At 33.4% G+C, this 25160-nt stretch overlaps 1 long non-coding RNA gene across 4 annotated transcripts in view; it reads left to right on the top strand.

The window, feature by feature from the left end:
* LOC141489799 (uncharacterized) overlaps positions 1-25160 on the top strand; it is a 113683-nt gene that overhangs the window by 80179 nt on the left and 8344 nt on the right. For 3 of the 4 annotated variants that reach the window (XR_012468994.1, XR_012468992.1, XR_012468993.1), the window contains one exon: positions 17076-17184. The exons of the other annotated variant lie outside the window; for it this stretch is intronic. This is a non-coding gene — a long non-coding RNA (uncharacterized LOC141489799). Of the gene's footprint in view, positions 1-17075; positions 17185-25160 lie in introns of those variants that run through there. 4 annotated transcript variants of the gene reach the window in all.

The raw sequence follows: 25160 nt of genomic DNA, 5'->3' as shown, positions 1-25160 counted from the left end.
TACATACATATGAAAACAAACTCACACATGCATAAATATATCACATATACATATAATACATATTTACACACATACTATATACATACTATACATCTCCTAATTGACTCAGGAGATATACATGTGTTTACACATTTATTTGTTTTTTAAAAAGTTCACAAATTTGATTGACATAGATCTATGCTTTCCTATGATAAAGATGTCATTTAGGTTATTGATTATCTTTTCTTTTCTGCTCTTGACCAGAAACTAGGTCTTTCAAACCTTTTTTCTTTATCATTCTTATAAATATCCCAGGTTTTGCAAAATATGTTTGTAACTTTGTCAGTTAAAACACTATTCCTAATCTTTTTGGCTACTAATTTATTAGACTGTATGGTACATTTCATTTTCTTTTGTTTCTCTTGAATATAAATAATTTAGTCATTGCTTGAAAATTCATTAAGATATTTGTGGTGGAGGAGGAAGGAGTCCCCTTCCTCCTTTTTTCATAGAGTGTTACTATGAAAATGGTAATTATGAAAATTTGGGGCTAAAATATAACTACAGAAACTATCCATCCTAATTTTGCTCTCATCTCAATTTTCCTGATGAAAAAAAAACTAAAGGTCAAAGGGCTGGATTCTTCTAAGTCACCAGAAGTTAGAATCAATTCTATTCTGTCCTGAGCCTACTTTAATGCACCTTTTACTTGATCACTTTGACTCATAGTTAGTGACTGGGATTCATTATATATATATATATATATATATACATATATATATATATATATATATATTTATATATATATATATTTATATATATACTGAACATACATAGTAATATTGGACCTTATCTCTTAAGTTTTTTGAAATTTCTTTTTTCTTTTTTTCTTTTTTTAGGTTTTTGCAAGGCAAATGGGGTTAAGTGGCTTGCCCAAGGCCACACAGCTGGGTAATTATTAAGTGTCTGAGACCGGATTTGAACCCAGGTGCTCCTGACTCCAAGGCTGGTGCTTTATCCACTACACCACCTAGCCGCCCCTAGTTTTTTGAAATTTCTGGGTAGATATTTGACCTAGTGTTACTATTTGTGGGGAAACCTTTCTTATTTTTTCGTCTCATTCTTTTGCACCTAGATCCTTCATCCACCTCCAACACACACACACATATAATTAAACCATTGTGATTTACATAGAAGGTTTGTAGCCAAGTCTAATTAATTAAAATGCCCTCACTAACCTAAAGTCTGAAAGAAGTAAAACTGGGAAAGTAATAACTTTAATAACCATGGAAAAAAATTGACCCCTAGTATGAGTACTGCACTTCTTCAGATTATTTATGCTTCCTGCCATCACAAGTCAAATGTAGAAAGCACCAGACCTATATAACCTTTGTAAGCTGACATATTTTATAAATCCATCTGTAAAGCTTTTTGTAGAATAAAGGAGAAATACTAATGGAATTACTAGTTGTACAAAAAAATCTTCATTCCTTAGGAGCCTAAGAAGGAACTAAATTGAATGGGTACACATGTCAAATCCTTAATATGAGGAGGAACATAATTCTAAATGGATGAAAAGTGATTATAAAACAAATACGAAGAAAGAGGTAGATGTTTCATCATGCAGCTGGAAGGACGTGAAATTAAAACTTCTTTTTTTTTAAATGAGTAAATAGAATAAGCATGTCCCTTCAATTGGCAGATACCTAATTTCCTTATCCTAATACTCCTCCTGACCTCAAGGGAAATTAGGAAATGCATGGGTGTCTGACTCTTAGTCCATTCACTAGGTAAAGGTAGGTTAGTTATTTGGTACCAAGAGAGCTCAAGATGTTGTTCTAGCATAATTCACAAAATCACATACACACACACACACACACTCGCAAATACAAATAGACATACACTCACATTCACATATACTCACATATTCACATACACTCAAACACACAGGCACACTTACATATACACATTCTCAGACACATACTGACACTCACACAATACACACATACACACACATTTTTAGACACACACATAAACAGATATGCACTCATACACATACACACTCACAGTCAAGCTCACATTCACAGACACACACACACACATACACACACATTCACAAGGTTAACTTTATCAAGCTCCATTTATCTGACAATGCAGGGCAGGAATCGATCCTCATCTGAAGCTAATACAGTGATTAAATGTCCCTTCTTTATATTTTCTTTTATATTGGACTGCTTGTTATCTTGATTCAGTGCCAGTTTGAAACAAAGATAAACAAAGCACTGGGAGCGCTGCAGTGGCACATTACAGCCCATCCATCTTCAAGCTGCATGTTTTTCCCAGTTTAATCAGACTTTAACACCCAATCACCAGGTTTTTAATAGATTGCATTGAATCTCAACACATGAACCATCGTACTGTGGCCTAATGGACTACACGTCATTTTTTGGGAAGAAGTTTAATTTGCAATAATGGGAGTTTTATGTAGGACAATAATAGATGATTCTCACTGAATATGAACAATGGCAGGTAGTACCAATCAGGAATTAAATAATTTAACCCAATTTTAAAAAAAAATATCTTTTGATGTATAGCATCGGAATAATTTCATTGTTGACTTCTTTTTATGCATATACCAACAGTTCAAGAGCAAAGAATGAATGGCTGTTAAAATTGTTTTTAGAGAGGCAGCAAGGTGGTGCAGTGGCTAGATCACTTGTCTTGGATTCAGGAGGACCTGAGTTCAAATATGACCTCAGACATTTAATAATTTCTTAGCTATGTGACATTAGACAAGTTACTTAACGACATTACCTAGTAGAACCTCCCCCCCAAAATATTATTTTTAGAAATTAATCAGTAGAAAATGACAATATAACTTACATTATGATTGGGAAAAGAAGATTTCAGTTTACAGGCCACTTAAACTTAGATGCTATCCAATATTTGAATTGTTTTAGGTTAAAAAAACATTTAAGTTTAGGAAATTATAAATTCCTAGTTAAAGGCAAAAGGAAGATTTCAGTTGATGGCAAAGATCAATATTCTTCTTGCACACTGAATTACTCTTGTTTAAAAAAAATCTTATCCAAGAGAACAATGTACACATTAACAATCACATTGTGAGATGATCAATCTTGACAGAAGCAGCTACTCTCAGTAGTTCAGAGAGCTAGGACAACTGTTTTAGACTGGCTATGGACAATGTTATCCCCCATCCAGAGGAAGGAAAAACAAAGCAAAACCAAAAAACAACTCAAATTAAAAATTATCTCTTATATATCTCTTTAATCTAAATTCCTTATACTGAAAATGACTAATCTGTAAACATGCTGATCAAAAATATATACATACAGTGCTAACCTGACTGTTCATCCCTGAAAGGAAAAGGGTGGGAAGGGTGGAAGGAAATATTGTACCTTAAAAATATACATAAGCATATAGATGAATGTTGAAAAAACTTTCATAGCAGGCATTTATAAAAATAAAATATCAATTAAAAATTATAACTATAAGAAAACTAAAAAAATCTATCCCATAATGGACTCAGTAGATGTTTGTCTTAAAAAATTGATTATTAACACAAAGGCTTCCTTTTACTCCTTGTTTTTATATCTTTCCTTGGTGATACTTTTCCATGTCAAAGATTTTGGTTTCAAGATATAATAAAATCATAGTTAAGAAAATATTAAATATTTTAATAAGAATTAATACACTTTCTATAAAAGGTTAGTAACTCTAAAATGTTACCTAAATAATCATGAAAAGTAGACATGGTATGCATCTGTGTGTGTGTCAAAAAGTCTTAAGAGGAAAAAAAATATATGATTAAAGAAAGATTAATATAGATAGGAAGGTACAAGACAATTTATTATTTGTTGGGCTCCATACACTATGCTAAGCACTTGAGATTAAAAATATAAGTAAATGAGATGTTATCTATCCTCAAGGAGCTTATGTTTTTATTAGAGAAGGCAATGCATAGAGCAAAGCTGGAAGGAGTTGGCTGTGTATGATGCATGGGATAGAGATGCCTAGGAAATGGTTTGGAAATGAGCCTAGGCAAGAGGAGATGACAGATTATCAAAATCAGGGGGTCCAAAGGCAGAGTCCATGAATGTGGATGTGGGAAATGGCACTATGAGATGGAAACAGACAAGAAATGGCCTGTAAGACAAATGAGAATACAATGAATTAGAAACGTCTTTTTTTCCTAAGAACACTTTCTTCTCCTTATCCTAGAGTTCAAAGTTCCATATTAGCTTTGCTTATTTGTTTAAATCATGTCCCCTTGAACTTAGAGAAAACACTGATTCTTTGTAGAAAATGAAGAGACCTTTTGGGACAGAAATTATAAGATTATATAGCAGAGATGAAGTTCAAATAGCAATGTGATGAAGCAATGCTTGGATATATTGAATAAAATGTATGACTGTGGAGGCCAGGACATTTTGTAAATTTGAGGTTAAAGTTATTGCATATTGAAAACCATAATGCTTTTCCCTAAAACATTTTTAAATTATAAGAAACAAAATATTTCATTTTATTTTAATCATTTCATTATTTTTACTTCTAACTTTAGAAAATATTTTACATAATTTATAATTAAGTGAATTTTTAAATGCATTTATTCATAGATGATTCAGGATTAATACATTTTGTGCTCAATATCCATTTAACAAGAATTTTTTTAAGTGCCACCTATGCTAGATAATGGGCATATAAAGACAAAACCAAAACATGCCTTCAAAGGGGTTTACATTCTACCAGGCCAGCAATAACTATAAAAATAAAAGACATAAACATAAATAAAAAAAAATGCATGTGTACATAGATAGGCAGAAAGAAAGATAAAATAACCACATATATATTTGGTTAAGTTACAAGGGAATGCACTAACACAGGAGGGAATCAGTCTCTTAGAGGAATCAGTAATTCACCAAAAGGTGAATGTGAGGAAGAAAAGCATTCCCAATGAGACGGGTTGAAAAGGTGGTAGGTGCTTGGTTTACATAAACTAAAACTGCTAGACCTATATTTATTCATCTGTGATTTTTCCCCTTTTCTTCTGAAATCTTCACAGAGCAATAGGCTATCAATTAATTAATACCAATTGGGGGATATAATAGATAATTTGATCACCATAAGGCACACAGAAATAAACTATTCTCCCTTCCCTCTTTTACTTATTTTTTTAAACTAAGCCTGTAGCCACAATTGTACCAAGTCTTTGCATAGATTCAGGGGTATGCCCTGAAGTTTCTCTCTATATATCCCTGTGTGTTTAAAATTCCATAACATAATAAGATGCTTTGTTCATTTGTTTACTTACAGACTGCTAAAATGCCAAAGGTGAAGATTTAGTTTTGCCAAATTTCACTGAAATTCTAACCCCTCCATGAGATAAAGACCTGAACTTATTAGGAGAAGCATATATAGACAGATGCATTCACCTTGTGTAGATATGAGCCTAAAGCATTCCTATTAATGGCCATTCTGATATTCCAAAGAGGAACAATCTGCTTTAATCCTGTGGACCCAATTTTCTTAAAAGTAGAACTTGTCTTGCCTGGCAAAGTATTTCATCAAAGAAGACTGTCTGGTAAAGAGAGTTCAATAACAGCAGGGGGAGATATTCAACAAATGTTTTTAGGGAGCTTGTCATAAAAACAGCTCAAATGGCCTGGTGGGTGGCCCTAACCTGCACCTCTCTATGTCTCTTCATTGGCTAATAAAAAGCATAAAGCTGATAGCGATCTACTAAAACTTCTTAAAGACACTACACACAGAGACCTGTGAATTGTGATAAATGGAAACCTACAAAAAAAAGATCCCTTAGTCTGAGAAGTACAAGACAGAAATATAGTATCAAATGACCCTGAAGTCCTTGGCCGGGCTAGGCATAGTCAGAAAGCATAACTTAGCATGCTGGTAAACAGTGCTTTTCCCAAAGGTGCCAACATGAAGGGCAAGGGTAGCATTTCTTGAAAGAGGTGCTTTCTTCCCAAGGGGACCAAATCTCTATCTCTTGTTTTTCAGTCCTTCGTCAGCTTATGGGGACACTCTCTGTCTAGCTGTTGTCAGCTAGAGGGCATAAAAGACAGAATTGTAGCCTGATAGGAAAAATAATAGCTAGTATTTGTAGCATATAGTACTATAATCTATAGTACTACATATTGTATAGTATAATAATATTCGCAAAGTATTTTACAAATATTTCATTTTTTCCTAATGATATCACTGGAACTATGATGATATTTATTACCCCTTTTTTATAGATGAGAAAATAGAGGCAGTCTGAGAATAATTAACTTTATCCTAGGTAATACAACTAATATGGTTTTGAAGTTAGATTTGAACTCAGGGCTTTGGGGAATCCAGGTCCTGCAATCTATTTCTTGGACAATGGAATCATACTTCAGACATTCACTAGGCATCATGGATAAGTCACATAAAATCTCTCAGCCTCAGTTTTGTCATTTGTCAAATGTCAAATAATAATATCTAAATCAAAGGGTTGTGAGAATAAAAATGATATACTATATGATAAATTCAACCTTTTAAGGGTTATGTAAATCCTAGTCATTGTTGCCATTTATTTCTTATTTGTTGTTATAGTCCTGTTCTTACCAGGTTCTTCTTGCAGAAACGCTCTCCTGATCTCTGAGAGGACAAAAAACTGACAACTTTCTCTTTCAATACATTATCTAATGTAGGTTTGCCTTCTGTGCTGCCACTCCCTCCAGTTGTTGGCTTGCTAGCTTATTTCTTTGTTTTGCCATAGATGAAAATATCCCTTACTATGTTTCCAAATATAATGGACCTTGAAGTGAACTAAACAATTATTACCTACAAAGATGGTTTAACATGAGGAAAACTGCTTTCCACTACATAATTCCCATAGAAATACATAAATTGAACATAACCTGTAAACCTTATCTTGCTTAAGAAACTCTAAGGCTGCTTAATATAATACCAAACATTTTGATATAAAGGAAAAATTTAGTCATTTGAGTATTTGTAAATAGATAATTCCTTTCCATCAATGTGACTAAATAGTCACATGTTTGAACAAATTTCCACTTTTATCTGGATATTTTGGCATACTGAAGACTCACATTCCCAGATCTGTTGTCTTGATAATCAAAGAACTTTAAATGAATTGAATCCATCAAGCATTTTTAAGAAGCAACTAGTTTCCAGGTATTGCAAAAGGTTAGTTTAATACCCTCTAATAAATATTCTTTAAAACTCAGCATTTTCATGCATGTCTCATATATTTCAAGGAACTGTGTAATACTGCAGAAGCAAAATGTCATTCAAACGTGTTTTTTTTCCTTTTCTTTTCTTTCTTCCCTTGAGCAGAATGAACATTCTGGCATTCTGCTCATACAGACTTGAAGCCAATTCCAGAATACCAACTCCTCTTACACTCTTCTCACCAAGCTGAAATAATATTTTGGCACTTTTCTGGTGAGAAGAAACAGAAACAAAAGAGACAGCAGCCACAAAATCAATACTTGCTTTTTGAAAGTGGATTTCAGAATATGTAATGAAATGATTGCCTGCAGAATCACTGGCTAGGGCAAAGAAAGAATGCCATGCACCCTGAAAGATAAGTTTCCAAACATATGGAGAAGGAATGCAAAAGATTGCATGAATATGCTGCACATGTCATCATTATAGAAGGAAATAATTAAATTCTGGTTAGGTCTTGAAAAATTATCTAGATTTCTACTTTCAGAATCCATAGTTTCACCCGAGATAACATGCTGGAAATGTGTTGAGTCACTGGACAATCTGTGCAAATGCTTTATTGGCATTCTTATAATATCATGAAAAATTGGGGGAGTTCATTGATTTGTTGGATGGAACCTCTTTGTAGGGGATTATGGACGCTCATTGTGATAGGATGGGAATGGATAAATGGATTGAGATCACTAATGCAGGAAGAAGTATTCCCCATCATTAGATCTGTTTGAATCTTTAATAATTTTACCCCAAAGAATTTTTATAAGCATATAATAAAGAATGTTTAAATTTCTAGATTTTTGGTCAATTAGATGATTCCTTAGTAGGTTTTTTGTTTGTTTATTTTCATAAAGACTACTCTCTGAACAAACTCTGCATGGCCTCATTTCAGGCACTCCTTTTGTTTCATTTTCTTTGGAGCATATTCACATTCTAAATGCCCTTTGGTAATTCCCAGAGCTAATTTACCTATAGAAATAGCCAGGGATAAAAACAGCGGAAATGATAGAGGAACACAGTTCATAGGTCTTCCTCTATGTGCTTATTAGCATGCAAATGATTCAATAGAATACTAATTATTTAATAGTAGTAGAGTCAGTCTTCCTTAAGTAAATAATTTCCTGGCCTACCCCTCGAAAAAGCAATATACAAATACTGCAAGAGTACGTTTTTCCCTATTATTTAGAGAGATATTTTTATTACATTGGGATGAAAAAGGTTTTCTCAGCCTTTATCAAGAATGTAGAATGCATTTATTTTGAAAGGAAAGAAGAGAACTCTTAGTCCCTTAGTGAGGAAGGATTGACAATTATATTTGTAGGTATGCAGACACAGTATCAAGGGTTGATCCTTTGGTCACAGAATCAGAAACTAAGAATTTGAATGATCCTCAGTGGCCATCTAGACGAACCAGGTCACAAAAGGAATCCCTACTATAATTTCATATAAACACCACTATAACCAAAGTGATCAGTTTTAGTTATTTTCTTTCTCTTTCCCTTTCCTTCCTTTCCCTCTTTACCTTTTCTCTCCTATTTCTCCTACTTCTTTATCCCTCCCCTTTGACATTAAGCAACTTTCACTTATATTGGTTTTGCTCCATGGGACCAAATAGAAGCATATAATCATTAATTTTTTCAGACAATTTGAAGACAACTATCATGGTTCCCTTATGACTTTTGTCCAAACATCACAAATTTATTCAGTTTATCCTTATATGATATGGAACCCAGGCCCTTCATCACCTCTCTCAGCAGTTTGGGGGGGCACTATGGATTGGGGGCATTATGGATTTTCAATGTCCTTATAAAACTGGTCTCTGGAATCAAAAACAATGTTCCAGGTGAGGCCTGACAACAGGAGAGCAAACAGGGGTCATCATCTCTCTATTCCTAAAACACTTATTTTAAACCAAGATCTCATTATTTCTTTTTTTGCTTCCTTGAGTAAATACATTAGTACATTTTACTTAAAAATATAAATACCAGGGGTGGTTAGGTGGTGCAGTGGATAGGCACTGACCCTGGAGTCAGGAGTACCTGAGTTCAAATCCGACCTCAGACACTTAATAATAATTAGCTAGTTGTGTGGCCTTGGGCAAGCCACTTAGCCCCATTGCCTTGCAAAAACCTAAATTATATATATATATATATATATATATATATACACACACACACACACACACACACACACATATAAACACCAGTCTTAGCTCATAGACAGTATAAATATAGGTAGTGGATCAGATTTGGCCCATAGGCCCTAATGTGCTGACTCCTCAATGGAACATTTATGGAAGAATGTAAGAACTACATAGGATAATATGTTATGGAAGAAAAGGGTGGAATATGTATAATTGTATAATGTATAATGTATAATATATATGTATAATTGAAGAGTTCCTATTCTCTTCAATTCATTTATGTCACTTTATTTTATTTTTTATTTTTTATTTTTAGGTTTTTGCAAGACAAATGGGGTTAAGTAGCTTGCCCAAGGCCACACAGCCAGGTAATTATTGTCTGAGGCTGGATTTGAGCTCAGGTACTCCTGACTCTAGGGCCAGTGCTCTATCCACTGCATCACCTGGTTGCCCCTTGTCACTTTAAATTGAGTCAAATGCTTTCCTTACAACTAATCTTGTGAAGTAGATGATATATTATTAAACCTATTTTTACACATAAGGAAACTGATCCTCTGAGAGGTTAAGAGACTTGAATGAAGAAATACATGAATGCAAAATTAAATGTCTTTTATGTGATGAACACATTATTTTGTGCTGGAAATACAAACAAAAATGTGAGAGTGGAACTTACATTCCAATAAGGGAAGTATGATTAGGGTTTCTGGTCTGGTGAATCACAGGGAGGGTAAATGTAGTCATGGGGCACTAGATTATCTTGTATGCCATTGCTAATAGCATTGCTAATTTGTTTGGGTTACTACTCCCAGAACAAGAGATAGAAAGTAGGAGAAGATGGGGTGAGGCAAAGAATGGCAAGGAAAATGATAAGATGCTCAGATTGGCATACATTTCCTAGTGGGTTATTACTGAGAGGGATATGATGGGTTAACTAGATATAAATATTAGGTGGTTTCTCATTCATTAACTAGTGCATTTGGGACTACCAGACAGATTTCCTAGCAAAGTGGATGATTTCCACTGGGGATCTGGAGACTTAAACTATGGTCTCTTGTAGTCACATCCAGAAACTTAATATTTTAAGTAAGGTGAAGTAGGGGAGCAACAAGGTAGATGGCACCAGGTAGACTTCAGTTTCCTGGTGAATTGTATGTGGATTTCTTGACAGGGCTTACATAGTGATAAATATCTGAGGCCCAATTCAGTCCTGGCCTACCTTTTTTCAGTCTAGAATTTTAATCCTTTAAACCATGTTACCTTCCAAAATGACTGCATAAATGAAATCATAGATTCATTTTAGTACTTGAATATATGTGTATATTTAAGATGTAACTAGGTATAGTAGTTAGACTAACCTGGGAGTCAAGAAGGTGGGAGTTCAAGTTCTGGTCTTGTCACATTAAACTATGATTCACTTGAACTTTTAATGTGCCAAGACCATCCCTAAAACAGTAAATTATAGAACAGGTGTTATCCTATTTTGTGTTCATTTTTCCTGAGAGCAATGGTGACTTAACAGATCTGGACCAAAAATATGTATTTATTTATGTAAACTAAATTGACCTAACAGACTGTTTTTGTGGGTAGTATCTTAAACTCTTAAGGCTGTGATTTAGAAATTTTATATACCTGACTCAATTTCCGATAGCAAATAAGCTAAGTAAAGATTCAGTTTAAAAGCAATTCAGCTCTAAGTCAATGAAAACATTTGTAGCTGGTAACATAAGAGCCCAACCCTTGCATGTGCTATTAGTGATGATCAAATTGATCATAAAAGCTACCTTAGTATAATAGCAATTCTCTAGTCAACCAAATGTGCCCACAATGCATAACTGGAATTTAGAAATTGTTCTCTTTCCTTTGATCTTATCCTAGTGTGGGAATAGTGCTAGGACAAGCAGCTTGTTGAATCTGGTAGTTTTACATAATTCTTCTATGTAGTCAGAGTTGAAGAGACCATAGGAGAGGGGCAGGTCATAGGAATAGTAACAAATAGCATATTAAAGGATCACAGACCTAGACCCAAAAGGGATCCCAGAGATCACTGAGACCAACCACTTTATTTTACAGATGAGGAAACTAGGAATCTGAGATAAGGACTAGAGAAAAGATGTATAACCACAGTTAGTCCCAAACCGGGTGTTCAAGAAAGCAGACAGAATTGAAAGTCTGAGGTGGGGAGTGGGGGGTGGGGGTGGATAAACATACCAGGAAGATCAAAGAAATAGGATTTAAGCTCAACAAAAGTTTGCACAATTTGTCAAATTCAAAGAGCTTAGGCTTCCTGGCCTACTTTTAAGTTGGAGTCACACCCCTTCCCACCCTTGTTTTTCCAGATGAGGGGCAGCATGGAGGTCACCTGCTGTTATTGTCTCCTGAGTGCAAAGCAGCTGTAGCAAGTTGAAAGCAGGCAGAATACCTTTGTATTGATGATTAACATTTAGAATTGGAAGAATTAGAGTGGTGACCACATGGCCTTCTCCTTTAAATCCATTCCTGTGCAAAAGATAGATTGGAATTAAATCCATTCCTGTGCAAAAGATAGATTGGAAAACACTGCATTAGAAGACTTATCCACAGGATCTGTCAATAGACAGTTCATCCAAGTCATGCAGAATGGAACCTACAAGCCTTCTAGTTCCTGGGATCTAGGAGATTATGTTCTTAGCTTCACTTCAAAGGAGATTCATTTTTGCTTTCCCCTACTTCCTTTTTATTTTTTCTCATAGTAATTATGGTCCTAGCAACCAGGAATATCCCCATACCCCCTCCATCCATACCCCCCTACCCATTTCAATCAAAGAATTCTAGGTTATGACTTTCTACTATGGATTCCCACTACAGGGTTTATTTTGTTTTTATTTTTCCTCATACTAGTTGAGCCCCTATGGTATCTGCCTATGTTGGGTGCTCTGGGAAGTAGAAGCAAGTTTTCAGTCTTGCTTTACTAACTCACTTTTGAAGATTTTATCCTGCCTTTGGTTAGTTGTGGTGATTGCTATTGTTGTTAATATTCCTAATTTCAATTGCACTAAGAAAACAAAAAATATATAAATAATTAATTCGATAGGTATTCACTATATTCATTTTTTCAATTTACTACATAAGGAATAAATGGACATTTACTAAACTCATAATATACATTAGAGAAGAATCATGCTAAACTCAGGGGATACAAAGATTAAATACTTCCTTGAAGGCAAATGGTCAGGTATCTTTCTCACTTCTTCCTCTTGTCTTAGAGGAACCAGATGATTCACCTCTTTAAGGGAAATTTAAACCAAAAAAAAAAAGAAAGAAAAAGATAAAAGGGGGCAACTAGGTGGTACAGTGAATAGAGCACTGACCCTGGAGTCAGGAGGATCTGAGTTCAAATCCAGTCTCAGACACTTGATAGTTACTTAACTTGGGCAAGTCACTTAACCATTGCTTTGCAAAAAACAAAAAAAAACAAAAGAAATTTTTGATTACCCAGGTAAAAGTATACCCACTTCCCCAAATACTGTATATATTTTCTCTATATATATCCTGTATCTGCTTAATTGTGAACAAATTGTACCCTCCAGGTAGAATGTAAACTCCTTGTTCTATATTTGGGTCTACATTAATATGTGCTTCATTAGTTAATTAATAATTGATTAGGTGAAAGCTAAAAGACATGAAGGCAAATAACTAGAAAAGGCAAAGAATCTCAGAAAAAATTAAGAAGTACTTTTGGCTGATGAAATCATCACTTTATGGATTGTGATAACACTCTTGTTTGGGTCTTGTACAAAAGATGAAACCTTGTACACAAAGTAATTGTATAAAGGTACAACTTATCTTTGATAGGTAAGATTGGGCTTGGGGTGAGGGTGGCCTTTTATACATGAGTAGTAAAATGAACAAAGGTATAGATATGGGGAAGGGTAAGTCAAAGAACTTTAAATAGTCCAATTTAGTGGAAGACATGCTGTTCAATGAAGTAGGATGAGATAGATATAAGTGGAAAGGTTGTTGGAACCAGATTCAGAAAGTCTTCAATATCTGAATAAAAAGATTTAAACTTTAAAATATTAGGTGGGACAAAAGTTGTCGTTCTTTTATTTTTCTCCAACTTGTGCAACCGTTTGTAATCTACATGGTACAAGATCAGGAAGGAAAATTGAGCATCAATTTTAAATGATACTTTATGTCTTTATTTTCTGAACTTCTTTTTTCTTTTTCTCCAATCACCTTATTACTCTCCAGATACCTCTCCCTGAGGCTTTGCATGCATAGCTAGTGACTGCCTGCCTGAATCACTATTTCATGAAGGGACCCAGTCATGTTTCACTTCATTCACACTCACATGTTCCAGACTTATCCTCCTTGACAGTTGCTTCACCCTTCCCCTTCTGATTTTGCAATATATGTGTGTGGATTTTCCTCATTCTAAGAACCTTGAAAGTAGGTTTGAACTTGCTTTGTATATCTAGCTTTGTATCTCCAGCACTTAAACAGAGTGTTTGTCATACCATACATATTTAATAAATAATATTTTGTTCTCCATCTCTTTTCTCTTCCTCTTTTTTATATAATCATCATCTACATCATCATATCATCATCATTATCATCATTATCAACAACAACAACAATAAATTTTCTCTTAAAAGAATTAGGAGCCTAAAGGTATTTACTTCAGTTGGGGGAAATTATGAGAGCATAGATTTTCTTTTTCTTCTTTTAAAATTTATTTATTTTCATTCATATATATATATGTATATTTTTAAGTTACGAAACTTCCTTCTATCCTCCTTTCCCACCCTCCTCCCCTCAGCCATAAACAGTCAGGTTAGCATTGTACATACGTATTTTGATAAACATGCTGACAGATTAGTTATTTTTTTGTAAAAAGAATTAGGATTAAGGGCAAGAGATACAGAAGAGATAATTTTTATGAAGTGTTCAGATTCTGAAAGGTGATTTAGTGTGTGTGTGTGTTTTGTTTTGTTTTTCTTCTCTGGATAGGGATAATATTGTCCATAGCTAATTTAATAGGTTTATCCTAGCTCTCTGAACTGCTGAGAGGAGCTCCTTCCATCAAGGTTGTTCATCTCACAATGTTGATATTGATGTGTACATTGTTCTCTTGGTTCTACTCCCTTCACTCAGCATCAGATCCTGTAAGTCATTCCATGCTTCTCTAAAGTCCAAATATTTATGGTTTCTTATAGAATAATAATATTCCATGGTATTCATGTACCATGACTTGTTTAGCCATTCCCTAATTAATGGGCATCCCCTCAATTTCCGACTCTTTGCCACTACAAAAAAGAGCTGTTATGAATATTTTGAAACATGTAGAACTTTTCCCTTTTTTTATAATTTCTTCTGTATATAGACCTAGATTTGGAATTGCCAGATCAAAGGGTATGAACAGCTATATTGCTCTTTCAGCATAGTTCCATTTTGCTCTCCAGAAAGGTTGGATCCATTCACAACTCCCTAATATAGATTTTCAAAAAATAATTCAGGTGGAGTTGAAGAAAAATAATACAATGGACAGATAGAACACATTCCACTTTCACTTATCAACAGAGTAATATTATGCTAAAGTCATTGAATTCCATGCTTATTAGCACATGGGTGATTGAGAAGAATGATAGATCTTACAAATAAGAGAAAATTACTGATCCTAACAGAAACTCTTCCAAGATGGCAAAGGGTCTTGAAGATGGCATCTGAGTTGGAGATTATAACAGATTCAGTGCGAAATTGAAAAGGTTATAGATAGATGGATAGATAGATAAAGACATAGACATAGACATAGATAACATTTATGATTTGTATTCACTCCCTCTTACTTTTGGAGATGTACATTTAAGTGGGAGGTTGAGATCAAAGTTTACTGGGGGGAATTTTCCATTTTTTTCTTTATTAAAGGGATATTTCATTAAATGACTTTTTTGAACCGATTGCATTTTCTAGTTGATTATTAAATACATTAATAAATAGTGATTTGAAAAGAATTTTAACCCAAAAAAGTATACAGAATTTGAATAATCTTTTTTTTTTTTTTTTTGGCAAGACAATGAGATTAAGTAGCTTGCCCAGGATCACACAGCTAGGCAATTATTAAGTGTCTGGGGCCAAATTTGAACTCAGGTCCTCCTGACTTCAGGGGCAATACTCTATCCACTGGGCCATCCAGTTGCCCCAGATTTGTGTAATCTCTTAGGAATGGTAGAAAAGGATCATGGATGCTTGAACCTCATTAGCGACAATACTGCCACTGTGAAAACTTTTACTTAGCAATTGAGAGTCATTGAAGTTTTATTTTTTTAATTAAATAAGATACATTATTCAAGCTGTATATTTAAAAAGCAGATAAGTAGGGGCAGCTAGGTGGTATAGTGGATAAAGCACTGGCCTTGGAGTCAGGAGGACCTGGGTTCAAATCTGGCCTCAGACACTTAATAATTACCTAGCTGTGTGGCCTTGGGGAAGCCACTTAACCCCGTTTGCCTTGCAAAAACCTAAAAAAAAGAAAAAAAGAAAAAAAAAGAAAAACAGATAAGTAAATTTGTAAGTAATAAGTCAATAAATTAAGTAAAAAAAATAAACATATATTAAACACTAAGCATAGGCATTGAAACACCAAAAATGTAAAAATATATACTCAGAAACTAACTTTCTAATTTTGATTTTGTTGAATACTATTGACATCAGACAATTAGCATTTGTCTAATCAGTAAAATCAAGGAATTAAGCAGAATATTGTTATTTCTAAAGCAATAAACACGTGCCTGATCTATAAAAGGTGCTTGATAAATATTTGTTCTCTCCCCTTCTCATCCTTCCCCTTTATTTTTAGGTTTTTTTTTTTTGCAAGGCAAACAGGGTTAAGTGGTTTGCCCAAAGCCACACAGCTAGATAATTATTAAGTGTCTCAGACCGGATTTGAAACCAGGTACTCCTGACTCCAAGGCCGCTGCTTTATCCATTACGCCACCTAGCCACCCCGCCTTTTTTATTTTTAGGGTCTTTTTTCCTTCCCTTATTTTTTATCATGTTTTAGTTTCCTCTCCCAACCTTCCTTTCTTTCTGTCCTTTCTTCCTCCATTCCCTCCTTTTTTCTCCCTTCCTTCCTTCCTTCCTTCCTATCTTTCTCCCTTTCTTTTCCCCTTCTTTCCTTCCTTTTTTCCTTCCTTGTATCTTTATTTCCTTCCCAGTTTTCTTTTTCTTCTTTGTGCTAAATAGGCATAGTCTAATTTGCAGACTGCAAGCCCATTCTGTGTGTGTGTGTGTATGTGTATGTGTAATTTGTGCAGAATAATAGACTAGTAAAAATCTTGGTTTCCATGATAAAAATAGAAATACATCCTTTGTTACAGCATTTTCCATTCTAACAAATGACAATTTTCTATTATTTTAGTTCTGAAATAATGATTGACGCATAGATGCTTATTATAACAATGAAAAGTCCTCCATGCAACCTTACAATACCAGAGTGGGCTCCAGAAGCTTAGGCAAATATTGGGGAGAAAGTATAGAATGATATTCTGATCATTTACCATACTGCTCCCCCTTCCAGTTTATATACAAATAAGAAACAAATTGTTTCTCTATTACAATTCTCAAGTACTTATGAATTTAGGTATCATTATTAGAGTCTATTTCTTGAACCCAGAGATGAGAGGGATGGATATGCACAGAATATCACTAGGTTTTTTTTTTTTAGGTCTGGGGTTGACTCCTGAGATCTCCAACCCTGGAAAGGCTTGGTCTTTTCAGGTGATAATCAAGTTTGGCATTCAACTAATACTCAAGTAAGATCTTAATATTTGCTGATGAAAAAATAACTTACTTGGAAAGAGGGGTTAGGTTATTGTTCCTACCATTGTGGTATACTGGGTAGGGTTTTGGAGTTAAAATCAACTTATTCAACATACATACATTATATATATATATATATATATATATATATATATATATATATATATATATATATATATATAAATATCATAATGACCTGGGATCAAACCCTACCTCTAACACTTAATAAGTATGGACTTTTCAGAGTTGCTTAAACTTTCTGGGGCTCAGAGTTTCATTCTGAGTTTTTTGTTTGTGACTGTTTTTGTTTTAGCCTATAAAACAAAAGGAGTGCATTGGGTGATAGCTATGGTTCCCCAGATTGGACATCTGATTCCTATACTCTCTTTTTCTTTATTACTCATTGATATAAATGAATGACTTCTGAGGATACTTGTACTTTTAACTAGGATAACAGCCTTCCATGAATCTTAAAATATATTTGTTAAATTCTTTGGGGGCAATTTTGGACCCCAATAATCTAAGTAGTAGAAGAAATTGGACTCTTGAAATTTCACCATATAGAAAGTTAACTACTCTGCCCATGTACTGGGGCTAACCCTGAACATGGAAAGAGCTATCTAGTAATTATGATGAGTTGGAGACAGTTTCTTCTACTAGAATCCCTTTCATTTATCCTTCTATGTTCAGGCTCCTTAAATTTTTTTAGACAGCTTTATGATATTAGACAAAAAAGTAGGAATTTATAAGATCATAGAGTTAAAAAAGAGGAGATATATAAGAGTTAACTAAGCCAAATTCCTTATTTTCCAATAAGGAAAATAAAAACAAAGAACAACAGGTCTATAGAGTCCATAATATGTCTGAGATTATCTATGTAGTTACTAGCAAAGATGATCTTAGAACACAACCTAGGTAAATCACCATAAAGTAGAAAAGTTTTTTTTAGATTTGAACTCAGCACCTCTGACTCCAAATCAAGAATTCTTTCTGCCATGCTATTCTGCTTCTGCACTTTCATTTAAAGTTTGGAATCATGAAACTACTGAACAAAGACCCGTGTCCCTGACAATTACTAAGGAAGTGAAATTAAAAATATCCAGATGAATTATTCAATTTTTCTTTGAAAATGAGTTAAAATTGAATTAAGGAAGAAGTCATTTAAGAAAAAGGGGGAAAATGTTTCTGTTTCCTCAATGAGTTCACAAATGCATTATGAGAAAGGGATCAACAGTGTGAAGTACAAAGATCAGGGAGAAAAATGGCCAGTTTTCAACCATACAGCAGGGCCTTGGATATGTCTAGAAAGAGTATTGCTGCTGATGAGACCTCCTGTGGATTCTAAAACTGTGACAAGCTGTGGTTTACACAATAGAATGTGGATATAATATCATGCCAGAAATTCTGAAGGAGTTCCTGCAAATATTTCATTGATATATGATTAAATTATCTCAGAAATATTTGGTCAGATACCTCTTCTTTGTGTTTGAGTCTTTCTGTATATGTTTGTGTGTGTGTTGTTTTTACTAATAGCTAAAGAACCAATCTATTTTTCTTTTGATAGGAAACCATTAATTGAAATGCTAATAATAGAATAATAAGATTAAAGTTTTCAATTCCTAAAAGTAGAAAAAGCAAATCAAATATAAGTAATGCACAACTGGAAACGAGCTTTTCTCTTAGTTCATATTAAGATCTATATGCATGGTTAGTTTAATTAACATTAGTCTTCACTGTACAAGATTTTGCTTCTTGAGCAAAAATAGTTGTCTAAGTAGTTTCATGAAATTCTGAATATACTATTAGACAAAGATAAATATTAGAAATGCAGCCCTCCATTTGACATAGGGAATAAATAACAATTATAAATAATTGTTTATAAGAAGAGTCATCATAAGGACTGAAATATATAGCTTGTTATTTTTATAGTTGTAATGCTTTTGAACTGTAATACAAAAAATGTGTTCCAACCTTCACCTTTCAATGTAACTAATTTTTATCCATTTCTTTGCTATCAGTTAGTGGGTATTGGCTTCATCTATAGCTCTTCTATTGTATGTCAACTCTAATGTTCAAACAATGATGATAAATTAAATTGATATACACTGACAGAAGTCACATATAATTCTTATAACAAAACAAACCATGCACATTAAATTATATCATAAATTGAAGAACTTTTCAACTTCTCTAAGAGTAAGAGTAAAACATTGTAAGGTGATTGAAGAACTACTTGTGAAATCACTATGTATACAATGGTTAATACTCATTATAAGTTTTCTATCTACATATGCATTTGGGGGAAAAATGAAACTGTTAATATAATGGTTTTCAATGAAAGGGACTATTCACTATTCCTAGTTTACCAGTCACCAATTTTCTCCTTCAATTCCCCTCTGAATTTTCGTTCCCTGAATTTGAGAGACAATGCCTTATAGCTATCTCTTCCTCTTTACCATCATTCACTTTTTTTCTATATTCCATCCTGCTTTTCCATTCTACAGTAACTTCTGTAACCTCCTTTCTGTACTTAATTAATTCCTTTTTATCCTGAACTCTTTTTTTGTGTTTCTAAGTAATATAATAGCCATGGTAGCCTATGTTCTTTTGGGGCATAAATTTGAGCTAATGTACCCCAAGAGGGCATTTAAAAACTGGTATTTGGTAAAATCAAGGGGGGAAAGTGAGTATTCTGCCCTTAGGGAAGATTTGGTTTCCATAGAAAGGAATTATGAAGCAGTGAATACAAATTATGTTGAGGATGAAGATGATCCTGAGGAATTCAAGAGAAGTCCCAGAAACCAAATTCATTTGGCCTATTCATCCTTTATACCTCCTTAATCAATCAATAAACATTTATTAAGTGGGTATGTCAGGACCTAGGATAGCCACTAGGGATTCCTATACAAAAAGAAAAAAAAGAGATTGAGGAATTTACATTACAGGAATTTACAAATAACACAGAAAGGCTACATAAGGAAAGTAAGGGTAAGAAAAGGATCAATAAAGGTCACATGTGGTTAACATTTATGCCAATTTATTTTCTCCCTGTACTTCTCATCTATTTACCCCTGCAATGTTGTCCATTCCAATGCCCACTCTCCACTCTCCTCCCCCAAACATGAGGACTGAATGTGAAGAAAGAAGGTAGAGCCCCGCTATTATCACTCAACATTGTTGCCTTTGAAGGTTGGTCATATCATTCTGATGTAGGTCTAGAATTAGATGATCTTACCAAGATATTAGGACAAGATCCAATAATCAAGCTGTTCAACACCTGAGCTTAGTCAGTAATTCTTTGTGTTCACCCTCTGGATGATCTCCGCCACAGCAACATCCCAGAATTGTTTCATATAATTATTGTATTGTAATTATTGACCAGCACCAGGTGTTCTCTCAGAAAAGTGCCTGCTTTATCCATGTTCTGGTTATAAAACCCTACTGTGATTCAAATTTATTACATTGTTGCCATCATTCCTCATTGTCAGGGCTACAATTCATTGTGAAGCATTGGTAGAGGCATTGAGATTTGACCACACTAATCTGCCTTCCTGCTTGCAAGTCATTTCCTTCACTTTGAAATCAAACTTCTGTTTGATTCCTAATTTTTCTATTTCTAGCCTGCTTTGCTTGGTTCCACAAGTTAGAGATCAGTTCAGGCTAGGTATGTATGTATCCTACAATAGTACGTAGGGTGCTGAATTGTAGCCAGGATGACTTGAATTCAAATACCACTTCTATTATTTACTTATGTTATTTACTGTTACTTATTTATGACAGGTCAAATCACTTATTTATCACCTATCTCAACTGACTTTCTTAGATTTATCTACTAAATCATAGATGATTTACAATCTCTGATTTTATGAAGAGTTTGCATATGATACTATGCATATGTTAGTTGAAAAATAATTGCTCCTCTCGTTCACATTTAAAAAACATTTTCATTTAAAATACACGGAAATAGAGTGTTTGAGGGAATTGACAAGAGTCACACAGTTAATAAGAGTGTAATACCTTTGGGTCTCTTCATGAAACTATTTCAAGTAGGAAATTCACTCACAACCTCAACTTTTGAATATTCATTAATATATTTGCTTTTATTAGTTCAATCAGAGGATACAATAAATTGAAACAAAAAAAATTAAGTTTTTTGCTGGGTAGCTCTGGGTTTTTTGCTGGGTATCTCAGCTCCTGCTGATTTCTGTTGCCATTTGTTGGTCTGAATCTAAGAAACTACCTCTTCATGAAGTTCCTGTGATCTCAGTTCTGAAAATCTCATAATCTTAAAATATTTCATCTCTATTGAGATGTAGTCTAGCCAGGTCATCCATCCAACCATGTAGAATTGTCTATGAATATTTAATTTTGTCTTTTCAAGTTATTTTCTTCTACTGCTGCTCAAGGATCTCTCAGTCTAAAACATCTATTTGACTTAACATGAAAAGATATTTTTCTATTTCATTCTGCTCTCATGATGCCAATAATTTTCTATTCAAATCAAAGGGGATTAATGAAAATGTCCCAAATTGACTGAATTTTTCCCTACATTCCATAGCCAAAAAATAATTGTATTTTTCTGGACCTAAAAGGCTCTGTCTATATCAACCAGTTCCACAATTTCTAATATAATTAGCTGATCATCAAACTATATATATATATATATATATATATATATATATATATATATGTATAGTATATCATAAACTGCAGTAAACTATTATAATTAGATTAACTGGATGATCATCCATATGAATATGTATAAACAATGACATAATTTTCAGTAATCCTTAATGGACTCCAGTTTCAGAACAGTTTCTAGATATATGAAAGTTATTTTAAGTGATTTTCGTATTCATAAAGTTCTTTATTTAATCTAATAATGTCAACTAAATTTATGGAATTTTAATCTCTTCAGTCACCCAGTTTATTATTGAGAGAATAAAATAATGCGGAGATAGTTATCCTGTCCTCAGCTTCAACATGTTTCATGAGGAAGTATTGAATAATAATAGCTAGAATTTTATATATTACTTGGAGATTTGCAAAGCACTTTACAAATATTACCATATTTTATCCTTACAATAATCCTGGGAGGTAGGAACTATATTATCCTGATTTTAGCAATGAAGGAAATTAAACAGACTGAAATTGTTACCTACTGAATAAGAAATAGCATCACTACCATCACACAGAGACCAAGTTTTAAATGAAGTCTTCCTAGCTCCAGGTATAGTACTATATCTATTGCAGTCACCTAGTTACCTTTACTTCAAGCTTAAAATTACATATACTAGATAATCCTAAAATTCAATAGGGTAGTGATAGGAGATTTAACAGAAAAACTTTGAATTCAGTCTTCATCACTCTAATACCAGTGTTAGACTTGACCATGACCATCAATCAAAATAGAATTCTCTCCTCTGATTCTAAGTTCCTAAGACTAAAAAAGCCAGGTAAAGTAAGCAAAGGAATGTAATTTTGTGACTGTGTGAAGGTTATTTTTTATCCTTAAAATTCTCTAGCTAAATTATCATCTCTTGTCTTTGGGCATGTTGTGCATTTCTTTTAGAGGTTTTACCCAAGTAAAGAATTTGATAATATATTCTTTATATATTTCACTTTGATTCTATCATATTTTGAGAAATGAGCTCTCTGTCTGCCCCTTCCCATTTCAACCTTCTTGCTAATGCTGAATTAAAACTATAACAAAAACATCACAAAATGTACTGCTACAAAACAAAACCAAATACACACATATATGAACACAATCACCACAGTTGACTAGTAACTTTATACTATACTGAATGTGTATTCTACAATAAAAATTAAGTTTAAAAGCTGCCCCCTACTTGGAAGTTTTTGACAATAACAAAAACAAAACAAACCCCCCCCCCAAAAAAAAAAGCATGTTCAGAATAAAGACTTGATGTAATGAGAATTTTTGAGTCTTGATCAATTAACTTCAGCTGTCCAAGATTGGACTGATGAAATAATAATGATAAAGGAAGATCAGGGCTAGTTCCCCCTAGGTGAGAGGTTGTCAAACTAACTAAAAACCTGACCTACAGGATGTGAAATTTTACTTAAAGATATAAAAGCTAAGAAACCAGAAGACTCTCACCTGTCCTTGATTCCTTGGTGATATGTAAATCTACTTTAATCAGCCTTTTGGTTAATCCTCTGAATGTTGTTTAATTTGAAGTCTGACTTAGTTTACCTATAAAGTTTTTTTTATGAGTTTATAACTCTGATTATAACTCAGTTCAACCTTTATGACATTGAAGGAAGTATGGGATTTTGAACATTCCTTCTCTTTAATTTTTATGGCTAAAGAGGAATGTAATGTATTGAAACATACAAAAAATATTTCTCTGTCACTGATTTAATTTTGTTTATAAGAGGGCTTGTTAGAATTCTAATGGGAATTTAGGTTTTCTCTGGGTTCTGAAACTATACATGGGCATAATAATCAAACCTAGGTTTTTTTTTACCTCTATAATTTTTGCCCTGTGGTAAATATATTTTAGTAGCAGTTACCTACTACATAAACTCAGAGAGGAGATATTTATCATATAACATTGGCATGATTAAGTGTTAACATTATAACTCTGATTAGAGGGAATAATAATTGGAATAGAATGTCTTAAAAATCTCAAGAAGGTACATTAAAAAATAGAAAATAACAAAATGTAGTCAGTAAATAATCTTTCTCTTACAATTTCATGGTCAGTATTATCTATTATTAAATAAAAGATTCAACAGAACTCTATTCTATAAAACTTCACTTTGAAAAAGACATATAATTCCCTGACTCAATACCTTTTATGGGTTCTTTATCTCAAAAGAAATAATGTATAAAGTGTTTTGCAAATCTCAAAGCATCATATAAATGCTATTTATTATAAAGGCAGTTAGTTGGTATGGTGAATTAGATAGATAGAGAGAGAGAGAGAGAGAGTCAAGAAGACTTGAATTCAAAACTTTGCTAAGATTTTTCTAATTTCCATTGACTCGGTCACTTAAAAATATCTCAGAATCTCAGAATGATCTTAGAATAATTTTTCTCATCTGTAATATCAGAATGATAATAGCATCCACTATTCATAATTGCTATGGGGAATCAGAAAAGATAATATATCTTTACATGAAGTTAGCTATTATTACATATCTTCTTAACCTTCTGTCACATGACTATTGTCACTATTCAGCTACCTACTGCTAAATTTTCTTCCTTTAGACTCTTAAATTATTGCTATACTTTAATCTCAAATATATTTAACTCTTCTGTCTGGAATATTTCTCTAACAGTTCCTTATCTATACTTAATGTTTTTCTGGTTCCCAATTTTCTTCATATTCCCTCTTATAAAGGATACTTATTATATTGCCTTGCCTTCCTTATCTTATCTTGTCTTTCCTTCTTTACCCTTCCCTTCCCTCTCTCTATAAAAACAAATATAGTTATTCTGACTCCATAGAGAACATGAAAATCTCTAATCTTTACTACATCTCATAATAAAATATATGTAACAGTTACTATATAAAAGACTTCATGGTAAGCAAAATGATTGCTTTATGCAATCCTTGAGTTGTTGATATTATCATTCTAGTTTTATATTGAAGCATAATATCTTAATTATATTCAAATATACCAATTATATTCAAAGAGACCTATGATTTCATTAAGGTGGATGTTCCCTCCAACAATAAATACCACAACCCATTCATACTTATCTTGTGCAACCTTTTTTTCGTGTCCTCTATAGATTCTCCATTGGATATGCCACTAATTTCAGTTAATTTAGTAATTTATCCTCAATTTCACTTACTATTCCTTTCATTCCCTATGGAAATTTAAATGAGTGGAGTCCCTGTTTTATAATCACTGTGATCAATTCCAAATTTAGTTCTGTGACTGTCACAATAATTAGAAAAATCTTAGCAAAGATTTGAATTCAAGCATCACAATCAAATGGAGAATATTATGT

The sequence above is a fragment of the Macrotis lagotis genome, chromosome 5, assembly GCF_037893015.1.
Source record: "Macrotis lagotis isolate mMagLag1 chromosome 5, bilby.v1.9.chrom.fasta, whole genome shotgun sequence".
NCBI lineage: Eukaryota > Metazoa > Chordata > Mammalia > Peramelemorphia > Peramelidae > Macrotis > Macrotis lagotis.
The sequence above is the reverse complement of the archived record's forward strand: the minus strand, read 5'-3'. Positions and strand labels throughout refer to the sequence as shown.